The following is a 12,651-nucleotide window of genomic DNA, read 5'->3' on the forward strand; positions in this document are numbered from 1 at the left end:
CAGGTCACGGGACAGACTTGAGGTGCCGTGGTTTGATTTACCGAGATGATCGGCCGATGCATCAATCTGCCAGTAGGGGGCGATGGCTGCTGCTGCTGCTTTGTAATCGCAATGGATTCGCCTGCGGTGTAATTTTAGAATTTGGCAAGTTGTGGACGCTGGCGCCGGCACACGATGGCCCTTACCCTTGGCGAATGTACGCATGCAAGTACGTTGAACTTATTTCGCACCGTACGTAGCCGGGCGTGCCAATCGGGGGTTGCGGTGTTGAGTCTATGGGTAGCGTTAGCCGACGGTGCGGTGTTGAGTTTGTGGAGCGACCGTTTAACGTCCGCTGTGAAGCAGGGACACGTGTTGTTCGCGCCGTTCTCGTAGCGCAAGGCCGTATGCGTGTCCCGCGTATCACAGGTGTGTTGTCTGACAGGCATGCCTGTGTACGTGTGAACTATTGTCCGGGCTCCACGGTCCTCTTATATATGAAGGCATTGTCGGTGGATAACGCGAGAATCTTGAGAAACATTTTGGTTTTTTATTGAAAACGGTCGTGAACCAAACGAACAAATAATTGTGAAAATACCAACGTTTAAAACCCCCGAAATCTCATCGCGACCAGAGACAAACGGCGCGTTTGCTTGTACGTACTGCACGTTCGAACGTCTTTCGCACCGTACGTGGCCAACCGCGCTAATCGGAGGTGGCCCACCATTTTTCAACTTGTGTCGACGCGATTTCTCAAGTCCTTACGGGGAAAGCAGACCGCGTGTAGCATTCTACGAGTCGTTAAACCCGCGGTATTTTTACTAAACTATAATTATTTTTTTTACCAGGTAAGGTCAACTGATGTATTTAGCTCGTTTTCAGAAGCGACCTGGCCACAAACGATCGCTCAACAAAGTGGCTGATCACGTGCAAGTTTATTTCGGCCGAATGCTCGAAAGGCCTTTTTGGCAAATGTGGAGGGAAAACCAGGGAGAACGCGCAAACTCCAAATACACAGCAGTGGTCAAGGTCAGGATCGAACCCACGGCCTCCTGTACACCAGGCGAGGTAGTTAACATCTCATAGCCACCATGATGATGAGACAGACATTTAAACTCCAAATATACAGCAGCAGGCGTCAAGGTCTGGATCGAACCCACGACCTGCATACTAGGCGAAGTAGTTAACATCTCCTAGCCCTGGCCCAGGGCTTGAACCCAGGTCCTCTGCGCCGCAACCATGAGGAGAGAGACACGCAAACTCCAAATCAACAGGCGTGTCGGGGTCGGGATTGAAACCGGTATACCAGGCGAGGCAGTTAACATCTCCTAGCCACCGTGATGATAATTATAGAGACGACAAATATACAGCAGGCGTCAAGGTCTGGATCGAACCCACGACCTCCTGCATACTAGGCGAGGCAGTTAACATCTCCTAGCCACCGTGATGATAATTATAGAGACGACAAATATACAGCAGGCGTCGCGATTGAACCCACGACTTCCTGTGTACCAGGAGCATCTCGCCACCGTGGGTCCGCGCTCGTGTTTATCAACGCTCCGAGCGTGTTCACTGCGTTGGCTCGATGCGTGCGCGCGTGTTGATACGAAAGAGGCAAGAACGCATTCAGCATTTTCTCACTTTTGACACTCGTTTCATGCAAACCTCGAGAGCCCAAAGTGAACGGGAGTGTAAAAATCTTAACCACGTGGGCTATTAACCCGTGGGTGGCGGTGGCGTGGTGGTTGGGGGGAGGGTGGTGGTGGTGGATCGTGTCGTGTCATGCAGTCTCTTCCCACCCCCCGTGACTCCCGTGACGGCTGTGAACGCAGTCGCCTGGTGCGCAACGTGACGCCGGCCGGGCGCCTGCCGGAGTTTGCATTGGGATGCCGCCCGCGAGCGCCTGCGCGAGAGCGGACGCCCCCGCTGAGGGTGCTGCCGTGACCGCGAGCGTCGTGTGGGCAGCGGGTTGGTGCAGCGGCCCTGGCTCTTAAACTATTTTTTTGACGCGGGCCTTGCCGCCCGTCTCGTTCCGAATCGTTAAGAAAAACATTCAATGTTCATAAACGGCAGGGGTTTGATGAAACGGAGTCGGTCGTTACTTGACGCGCCCCGCGCTTTATTTGCCTCTCCATGATTTACCTTCGAAAACAAATCTGGCCACGTCTCGCACACCCCCAGAAAAGGGATCTATGACTCCCAGAAAGGGCATGCCGTACCCCCCAGGGGGTTGCATGCACCCCCGTGTTAAGAAGAACCACGAGGCAGTAGCGGTTAGCGCGCTGCTGCGCTACGAACCGGGGAGCGACTCAACTTCGATTCTATGAATCATTTTTTTATTTTGCCAGGTAAGGTGAGCTGCGTAGCTAATTTTTTTTTCAGAAGCGACCTGGCTATCACAAATGATAGCTCAACGAAGCCGTGATAGCTTACGTGGAACTTTGTAGCAGCCAAATACTCTAAACGCACGGCGATTCTAAAAACCCGAGCACCCGGAGAATAATCCACGCGACCACGGGGAGAACACGCAAACTCCGAATAAACGGCGGGTGTCGCTTGTACACCAGGCGAGGTAGTTAACATCTCAGCCACCGTGATGATGAGACAGAGACATTTAAACTCCCAATATACAGCAGTTGTCAGGGTCGGGATCGAACCCACGGCCTCCTGTACACCAGGCGAGGTAGTTAACATCTCATAGTCACCGTGATGATGAGACAGACATTTAAACTCCCAATATACAGCAGTTGTCAGGATCGGGATCGAACCCACGGCCTCCTGTATACCAGGCGAGGTAGTTAACATCTCATAGCCACCGTGATGATGAAACAGAGACATTTAAACTCCAAATATACAGCAGTGGTCAAGGTCAGGATCGAACCCACGGCCTCCTGTATACCAGGCGAGGTAGTTAACATCTCAGCCACCGTGATGATCAGACAGAGAGACATTTAAACTCCAAATATACAGCAGTGGTCAGGGTCGGGATCGAACCCACGGCCTCCTGTATACCAGGCGAGGTAGTTAACATCTCGCTATCTTGGCGCCCTTCCCGCTCACGGCCACCAACGCAAGTGACAATTATTTGAACTGGTCCTGGGCCTCCCCTAGGTCTACTCGGCCTCAAATGGACACTGTACCTCGTGCGTTGTGTAAAAACATCGCCACTCGTAGCGCTGGCTACTCTCCCAATCGTGTGCCACAGGGCCGGCCTTCACAGGTGCCGCTCGCTAACAGCACTCGCCCCAACAGTCTGTTCAGGCTGCACGCGGGTGGATCTTTGCCGCGCAATGCACGGTGGGGTCGTTAAAAGCGGGGAGCCGCAGGTTGGTGCGTTTGAAAGTCACCTTCGCCGGTCAACTTGTAACCACCGGACGCGCTGCCTGCAAGTCTTGACGTGAAGGCCTCAAAGTGCACCTAGCCCGGCACAAGCGCCACCGGGAGGGGGGGGTGGGCGGGGTCACGGGTTCGATTCCTGGCCACGGTGGTTCGGGTAGGGGTTTGCAAGTTGGGAATTCGAGAGACCAGGATGGGACCCATTAGCAAGAGGGCACGTGGGGAGCTGTAGTGACGACATCAATAACATTGAATGCAGGCACAGCAGTGAAGAAGACAATGTGACCAAATGTTGCAACCACTGCATAGGGCAAGTGAAAATACCGCACGAGAAAATCCTCGTCCGCAGAATAATTCCTGCGACGTAAATTGACTCGGGACACATTTGAATAATATAACAATTATACATTTGGTGTAAGCACGTGTGCATCTTTACAGCACAAAGGCTTATGAGCGCATCGCGAAGGCGCTATGGGTGTGCTTCGTAAGCGTTGGGGAACGTTTCCGGAACGTGTCGTGACGTCTAATAATGCTTGGTGAAAATGTTGAGTCGTAATGTTCACGACCCCCTGGGCGAAGACCCCGGGGCCGGCCCAGGACATGCTGGCGGGAGGACGTTGTTTTTGCTGACCTGGGAACGCTTGGGAATTGTCCCAGTGTATCGTAGTGTAGTGTATAGTATTGTGTAGTAGTGTATAGTGTAGTAGTGTATTGTGTAGTAGTGTATAGTAGTGTATTGTGTAGTAGTGTAGAGTAGTGTATTGTGTATAGTGTAGTATTGTGTACTAATGTATAGTAGAGTAGTGTATAGTAATGTAGTGCTAGAGTCTACTCAACACGCTGCCGCGGCCGCGACCCTCACCAAGACAAACGAACGAACGTGATGTGTAGTTGTGTAATGATGACTTGACACACTTGTCTTGAGATGGTTTCTTTATTGAAGAGACACGTTCACTCAAACAGGCGGAGACCCCACTGCAACAGTCCCGAGTCTCCCGCCCATCTCCCCTTCCCGAACCTTCACGCTGGCTCTAGACCGCTCGCTCCACCAGCAGACTCTACCGTCCTCTTCCGTCACCTGGCCACGCTGCTATTCTCGATCATTCCCGTAGCCACCAGTCCATTCGTACTGCAAGCTGACTCCCCTGCCATTACCTCCCGTGACCACTAGTCCATTCGCACTGCAGGCTGCCTCCCCTGTCATTACCTCCCGTGGCCACTAGTCCATTCGCACTGCAGGCTGACTCCCCTGTCATTACCTCCCGTGGCCACTATTCCACTCACACTGCAGGCCGAATCCCCTGTCACTACCTCCCGTGGCCACTAGTCCACTCCCACTGCAGGCCGACTCCCCTGTCACTACCTCCCATGGCCAGTCGTCTACTCCCACTGCAGGCCGACTCCCCTGTCACTACCTCCCGTGGCCACCAGTCCACTCCCACTGCAGGCCGACTCCCCTGTCACTACCTCCCGTGGCCACCAGTCCACTCCCACCGCAGGTTGACTCCCCTGTCGTTAAAAGTTGTATATACGCAGCGCCGTCGTTGGTCATGCAAGTTTCGTCTCACACAGTGGGCTGGCAACCTCAGACGAGCTACGTGCGGCGGCGAGCCAGTGCTGTCAACCGTTGCCCAAGCTCCCGCGGTCCTCGGTGTATCAAGGTGTTTCGGGTCGATCAGTGAGTGCTCGCAACTCGGCGATTCCTCGCAATTAATATTTGCAGCAGCTTTCGTCAGTTGTAGGGTTCCTGCGTTCGCATATCGTGCGGAACATAAGATGGTACGGAAAATAATAGCGCTCCCCAAATGCATGCCTAAGTAATTTGTACAAATCTGGACGCACGCACCTGCTGGATCTCACAAGGTCGCGCATCAATAACTTTGATTTAAAATGCATCTGCCAGTCATTTCAGTCATCCATAATACAGGTTTTTTTGGGGGGGGGTTAGATTTTTATAAATGTGTCGTTATACCTGCCAACCACCCGACAGCCAATTCGTAAGGGTTGTCACGTAAACAGAACGTGCCAATTCGTCAACGAGTGCAGCACACCGGTGTGTTGGAGAGGAAATCCACAACATTTACAATTTACATCTCAGTCCGTCGACCCATGGAAACCTGGGGCTGCCCCGTGACCTCCTGCCAGCGGGCGTTCGACACTTCACGTGGCCTCAAGGTGCACATAGCCTGGCACAAGCGCCGTGGTGACGTCACCGCCACTTTGTGGCGAATGGCGGTTGTCGTATTGTAAGAGTGTGGGGGGCGCTACGAACCCGGCGATCCGAGTTCGATTGCCGCTCACGGCCAACTAACGGCGATGATTATCTGAACCGGTCCTGGGCCTCCCGCTGGTCGACTCAGCCTCAAATGAGTACCCTGCTATGAGCATCGCCACTGGGGAGACAAAGGCGGTCGGGCGTGGTGCTGGCCACCTACCCCCTCGTGTGCCGTGCCGGAGCTCCATAGGTGCTCGCTAACAGCACTTGCCCCAACAGTCTGTGAAGGCTACACGGAGGTGGGGGGGGGTCTTTGTCTTGATTACAAGTCATCTCAGTCATCTCAGTCAGTCGACCCATCTGGCAACTGGGTCTGTCCCGAGACCTACCAGCAGGCGTTCGACACTTTCACGTGGCCTTAACGTGCACCTAGCCTGGCACAAGCGCCGTGGTGACGTCACCGCCACTTACCGACGAATGGCGTCGTCGGTCGGCATTGACGTCGTCGTTATAATCTGGAGAACTTTGCGTTGTGAAGTGAAATCTGAACTTGGGCCTCGCCGAGGTCGACTTGACCTTAGGGGCCGTCCATAGATGACGTCACGCACCTAGGTGGGGGGGGGGGTGAGACATTTGTGACGATGTGTGACGAGGGGGGGGGTGTTTGAGAAATGTGACGTCACATCAAAATGCGCAACTATAAATAAATATAGACAACACGTTCTACTTAATTAAATAGACTTTTTTTAATACATGTTTTTCTCCTAGAACATCAGAGTGCAGCACCGCATTAAATACGCACTACAATGACAATAGTTTAAAGCGATTTGAAGCATGTTTTATTTATTGGGGGGGGGGGGCAGAGCTTTGTGACGTCATATTTGAGGGGGGGGGCTGACTTTTTGTGACGTCGTGTGATGAAGGGAGAGGGGGCAGGGTCAAAAATCGTCCAAAATCGCGTGACGTCATTTATGGACGGCCCCTTAAACGAGTCCCTGGTGCGATGGATGTAAACACCAGGGGGAGACAAAGGCGACCGGGCGGCCGTGCGTGGGTTGCTGGCCACACCGCAGCGGCCCTAATGAGGAGACGCTCGTTACCCAGTGGACACACAGCAAGTCAACACGGCACTCAACGTTACCCAGTGGACACACGGCCAAGTCAACACGGCACTCAACGTTACCCAGTGGACACACGGCCAAGTCAACACGGCACTCAACGTTACCCAGTGGACACACAGCCAAGTCAACACGGCACTCAACGTTACCCAGTGGACACACGGCCAAGTCAACACGGCACTCAACGTTACCCAGTGGACACACAGCAAGTCAACACGGCACTCAGCGTTACCCAGTGGACACACAGCCAAGTCAACACGGCACTCAACGTTACCCAGTGGACACAGCCAAGTCAACACGGCACTCAACGTTACCCAGTGGACACAGCCAAGTCAACACGGCACTCAACGTTACCCAGTGGACACAGCCAAGTCAACACGGTACTAAACGTTACCCAGTGGACACACAGCAAGTCAACACGGCACTCAACGTTACCCAGTGGACACAGGGCCAAGTCAACACGGCACTCAACGTTACCCAGTGGACACACGGCCAAGTCAACACGGCACTCAACGTTACCCAGTGGACACAGCCAAGTCAACACGGCACTCAACGTTACCCAGTGGACACACGGCCAAGTCAACACGGCACTCAACGTTACCCAGTGGACACACGGCCAAGTCAACACGGTACTCAACGTTACCCAGTGGACACAGCCAAATCAACACAGTACTCAACGTTACCCAGTGGACACACGGCCAAGTCAACACGGCACTCAACGTTACCCAGTGGACACACGGCCAAGTCAACACGGTACTCAACGTTACCCAGTGGACACACAGCCAAGTCAACACGGTACTCAGCAAGTCAACACGGCACTCAACGTTACCCAGTGGACACAGCCAAGTCAACACGGCACTCAACGTTACCCAGTGGACACAGCCAAATCAACACGACACTCAACGTTACCCAGTGGACACAGCCAAGTCAACACGGCACTCAACGTTACCCAGTGGACACACAGCCAAGTCAACACGGCACCACCACACCACCACTCACTCCCCTGGAAATCTGCGAGCTGCACGTATCTCGTACGACGACTGGGCGCACGTTGAAGCAGCCTCTTCCTACTGCGCCTCACATGTACACGCAGTTGCCTACCGGGGGGTGCGGGGCCAAAGTGGGATTTGTGTGAGCTGCTCGCGAGCCCCGCGATGGTTGCGTCTGGGAGGGTGGGGGGGGGCAGACTGAATAATATTTACATTACATCGCGTAAATACATAATATTATGGATACAAAATGTTCGTGAAAGGCTACGCGTTAAGCTGAATGTTTCAAGCTGCCGTGGATGTTGTTGGAAGTGAGTCGCTTCTTCATTATCCAGAGGCTTCTTCATTGTAGAGTGGCTTCTTCATTATCCAGTAGGTTCTTCATTGTAGAGTGGCTTCTTCATTGTCTAGTGACTTCATTGTCTAGTGACTTCTTCATTGTCTAGTGGCTTCTTCATTGTCTAGTGGCTTCTTCATTGTCTAGTGGCTTCTTCATTGTTGAGTGACTTCTTCATTGTCTAGTGGCTTCTTCATTGTCTAGTGACTTCTTCATTGTCTAGTGACTTCTTCATTGTCGAGTGACTTCTTCATTGTCGAGTGACTTCTTCATTGTCTAGTGACTTCTTCATTGTCGAGTGGCTTCTTCATTGTAGAGTGGCTTCTTCATTGTCTAGTGACTTCTTCATTGTCGAGTGGCTTCTTCATTGTCTAGTGGCTTCTTCATTGTCGAGTGACTTCTTCATTGTCGAGTGGCTTCTTCATTGTAGAGTGGCTTCTTCATTGTCTAGTGACTTCTTCATTGTCTAGTAGCTTATTCATTGTCTAGTGACTTCATTGTCGAGTGACTTCTTCATTGTCCAGTGACTTCTTCATTGTAGAGTGGCTTCTTCATTGTCTAGTGACTTCATTGTCTAGTGGCTTCTTCATTGTCTAGTGACTTCTTCATTGTCTAGTGGCTTCTTCATTGTCTAGTGACTTCTTCATTGTCGAGTGACTTCTTCATTGTCGAGTGGCTTCTTCATTGTAGAGTGGCTTCTTCATTGTCTAGTGACTTCTTCATTGTCTAGTAGCTTATTCATTGTCTAGTGACTTCATTATCGAGTGACTTCTTCATTGTCGAGTCACTTCTTCATTGCCTAGTGACTTCTTCATTGTCTAGTGACTTCATTGTCTAGTGACTTCTTCATTGTCGAGTGACTTCTTCAATGTCTAGTGACTTCTTCATTGTCTAGTGACTTCTTCATTGTCGAGTGACTTCTTCATTGTCGAGTGTCTTCTTCATTATCGAGTGGCTTCTTCATTGTAGAGTGGCTTCATTGTCGAGTGACTTCTTCATTGTCTAGTCACTTCTTCATTGTCTAGTAGCTTCTTCATTGTCTATTGACTTCATTGTCTAGTGACTTCTTCATTGTCGAGTGACTTCTTCATTGTCCAGTGACTTCTTCATTGTCTAGTGGCTTCTTCATTGTCTAGTGGCTTCTTGATTGTCTAGTGACTTCTTCATTGTAGAGTGACTTCTTCATTGTCTAGTGACTTCTTCATTGTCTAGTGACTTCTTCATTGTCGAGTGACTTCTTCATTGTCTAGTGGCTTCTTCATTGTCGAATGACTTCTTCATTGCCTAGTGACTTCTTCATTGTCTAGTGACTTCATTGTCTAGTGACTTCTTCATTGTCGAGTGACTTCTTCATTGTCTAGTGACTTCTTCATTGTCTAGTGACTTCTTCATTGTCGAGTGACTTCTTCATTGTCGAGTGTCTTCTTCATTGTCGATGGGCTTCTTCATTGTAGAGTGGCTTCATTGTCGAGTGACTTCTTCATTGTCTAGTGACTTCTTCATTGTCTAGTAGCTTCTTCATTGTCTAGTGACTTCATTGTCTAGTGACTTCTTCATTGTCGAGTGACTTCTTCATTGTCCAGTGACTTCTTCATTGTCTAGTGGCTTCTTCATTGTCTAGTGGCTTCTTCATTGTCTAGTGACTTCTTCATTGTAGAGTGACTTCTTCATTGTCTAGTGACTTCTTCATTGTCTAGTGACTTCTTCATTGTCGAATGACCTCTTCATTGTCGAGTGACTTCTTCATTGTCAAGTGACTTCTTCATTGTCGAGTGACTTCTTCATTGTCTAGTGACTTCTTCATTGTCGAGTGACTTCTTCGTTGTCATGTGAAGACGGGACCGTGGCTATGAAGCGACGGCCACGGGTTCTGTCGGGCGATGCCTCCGTAGTACTCTACTTGTCTCTGTTGTTGTGGATTTACTCTCCAACACACAACCGGTTCGCGCTGTACCAGTAACGGATTTGCCATGTTTGGTGTTACGCGACGAAGCCTTGCTGATTTAGCTGTGTCGGGTGTTGGCAGGTTTAACGACGCTTTTATATTTACGCGATTTAACCCCCCAAAGAGAAAACCTATTATGGATAATGATGGTCGCGATCGCCCTACGACTACGCGTTGAAGTTTCCGCGAGGTATTTACGCGGCCGATGAAATCATAAAGCGGCTGTCTTTTTTTTCGTGCAACCGATTTGTCGTTTTGACCTCCGCCCTCAAGCCAGAGTTGGCCACCGATTCGGGAACTTTTCCACCCTCCCCCGACAACCCATCATCACACAGCCGGGGAGCAGGAGGGAAGAGGGTGGATTGTTCATTGGCAGCGAGGGACTTTGCGTGCCGCTTTTGGTCGGTGCTGATGTTAAATGCCATGCTCAAGTCCCATCGAGACCCTCCGATCATCGCACGGTAGGCTACGTACGGCGCGAAAGAAGTTTAACGTGCGTGTACGTACGATCAACTAACCTTGTTCTCTGCCACTCACCACACCAACCAACCACTTGCTTCAAGCCCATGTCCTCACCATTACCAGCCAAGCAGAATCAGAATCTTTATTTATCTTGGAGGAATTTGATGACCTTTGAAGTTCTTTGTCACAGATGTCCAGGCAGGGCGCGTCAGAAATCAGACACCGGCCAAACCAGACACTGGCCCTAACCCTAACCAGACCAGCCAAACCAAACACTGGCCCTAACACTAACCACACCAGCCACCCAGACACTGGCCCTAACACTAACCACACCAGACAAACCAGACACTGGCCCTAACACTAACCACACCAGCCACCCAGACACTGGCCCTAACACTAACCACACCAGACAAACCAGACACTGGCCCTAACACTAACCACACCAGCCACCCAGACACTGGCCCTAACACTAACCACACCAGCCACCCAGACACTGGCCCTAACACTAACCACACCAGCCACCCAGACACTGGCCCTAACACTAACCACACCAGACAAACCAGACACTGGCCCTATCACTAACCACACCAGCCACCCAGACACTGGCCTTAACCCTAACCACACCAGCCACCCAGACACTGGCCCTAACTCTAACCACACCAGCCGCCCAGACACTAGCCCTAACCCTAACCACACTAGCCACCCAGACACTAGCCCTAACACTAACCACACCAGCCACCCAGACACTGCCCCTAATCCTAACCACACCAGCCAGCCAGATACTGGCCCTAACTCTAACCACACCAACCACCCAGACACTGGCCCTAACCCTAACCACACCAGCCACCAAGACACTAGCCCTAACCCTAACCACACTAGCCACCCAGACACTGACCCTAACCCTAACCACACCAACCACCCAGACGCTGCCCCTAACCCTAACCACACCAGCCACCCAGACACGGCCCTAACGCTAACCACACCAGTCACCCAGACACTGCCCCTAATCCTAACCACACCAGCCACCCAGACACTAGCCCTAACCCTAACCACACCAGCCACCCAGATACTGCCCCTAACCCTAACCACACAAGCCACCCAGACACTGACCCTAACACTAACCACACCAACCACCCAGACACTAGCCCTAACACTAACCACACCAGCCACCCAGACACTAGCCCTAACACTAACCACACCAGCCACCCAGACACTAGCCCTAACACTAACCACACCAGCCACGCAGACACTGGCCCTAACACTAACCACACCAGCCACCCAGAAACTGGCCCTAACTCTAACCACACCAGCCACCCAGACACTGCCCCTAACCCTAACCACACCAGCCACCCAGACACTAGCCCTAACTCTAACCACACTAGCCACCCAGACACTGCTCCTAACCCTACCACACCAGCCAAACCAGATACTGCCCCTAACACTAACCACACCAGCCACCCAGACACTAGCCCTAACACTAACCACACCAGCCACCCAGACACTGGCCCTAACCCTAACCACACCAGCCACCCAGACACTAGCCCTAACACTAACCACACCAGCCACCCAGACACTGGCCCTTAACCCTAACCACACCAGCCACCCAGACACTGGCCCTAACGCTAACCACACCAGTCACCCAGATACTAGCCCTAACCCTAACCACACCAGCCACCCAGACACTGGCCCTTAACCCTAACCACACCAGCCACCCAGACACTGACCCTAACCCTAACCACACCAGCCACCCAGACACTAGCCCTAACTCTAACCACACCAGCCACCCAGACACTGGCCCTAATACTAACCACACCAGCCACCCAGACACTAGCCCTAACTCTAACCACACCAGCCACCCAGATACTGGCCCTAACTCTAACCACACCAGCCACCCAGATACTGGCCCTAACTCTAACCACACCAGCCACCCAGACACTAGCCCTAATACTAACCACACCAGCCAAACTAGACACGGCACATCTATTTCCGATGAGAACCTATCTATCCTCTCCGCCTAACCCCTAACACCCCCCCCCCCCCATTCCTTACACGCCCACCACGCGCAACCCATAACCCAGACACCTGAGGTGGCTCTCAAAAGGGCATCGTACCACGTGTGGATACCCCCATAGGGTCCCAGCGGTACATTAATGATTCTGCTACGCGGTCTATTCATATCCGACGCACGTGCCTGAGGAAGTGGGCGGGGGCTGTACGTCACAGCCACGCCCATTATGGTGACGTCACGCCGCCTATATAAATAGGAGACC

At 51.9% G+C, this 12,651-nt stretch overlaps 1 long non-coding RNA gene across 1 annotated transcript in view; it reads right to left on the reverse strand.

Annotated features, from left to right (window-relative positions):
* Positions 1–3,411: 3,411 nt before the first annotated feature.
* Positions 3,412–12,651, reverse strand: part of LOC116955033 (uncharacterized) — a 53,135-nt gene continuing 43,895 nt past the window's right edge. The window contains exon 6 of the long non-coding RNA XR_004404794.2: positions 3,412–6,138. This is a non-coding gene — a long non-coding RNA (uncharacterized LOC116955033). The remainder of the gene's footprint in view (positions 6,139–12,651) is intronic.

The sequence above is a fragment of the Petromyzon marinus genome, chromosome 57 (genome assembly GCF_048934315.1).
Source record: "Petromyzon marinus isolate PM22_M1 ecotype Great Lakes invasive population chromosome 57, UKy_Petmar_22M1.pri1.0, whole genome shotgun sequence".
In the NCBI taxonomy this organism is placed as follows: Eukaryota; Metazoa; Chordata; class Hyperoartia; order Petromyzontiformes; family Petromyzontidae; genus Petromyzon; species Petromyzon marinus.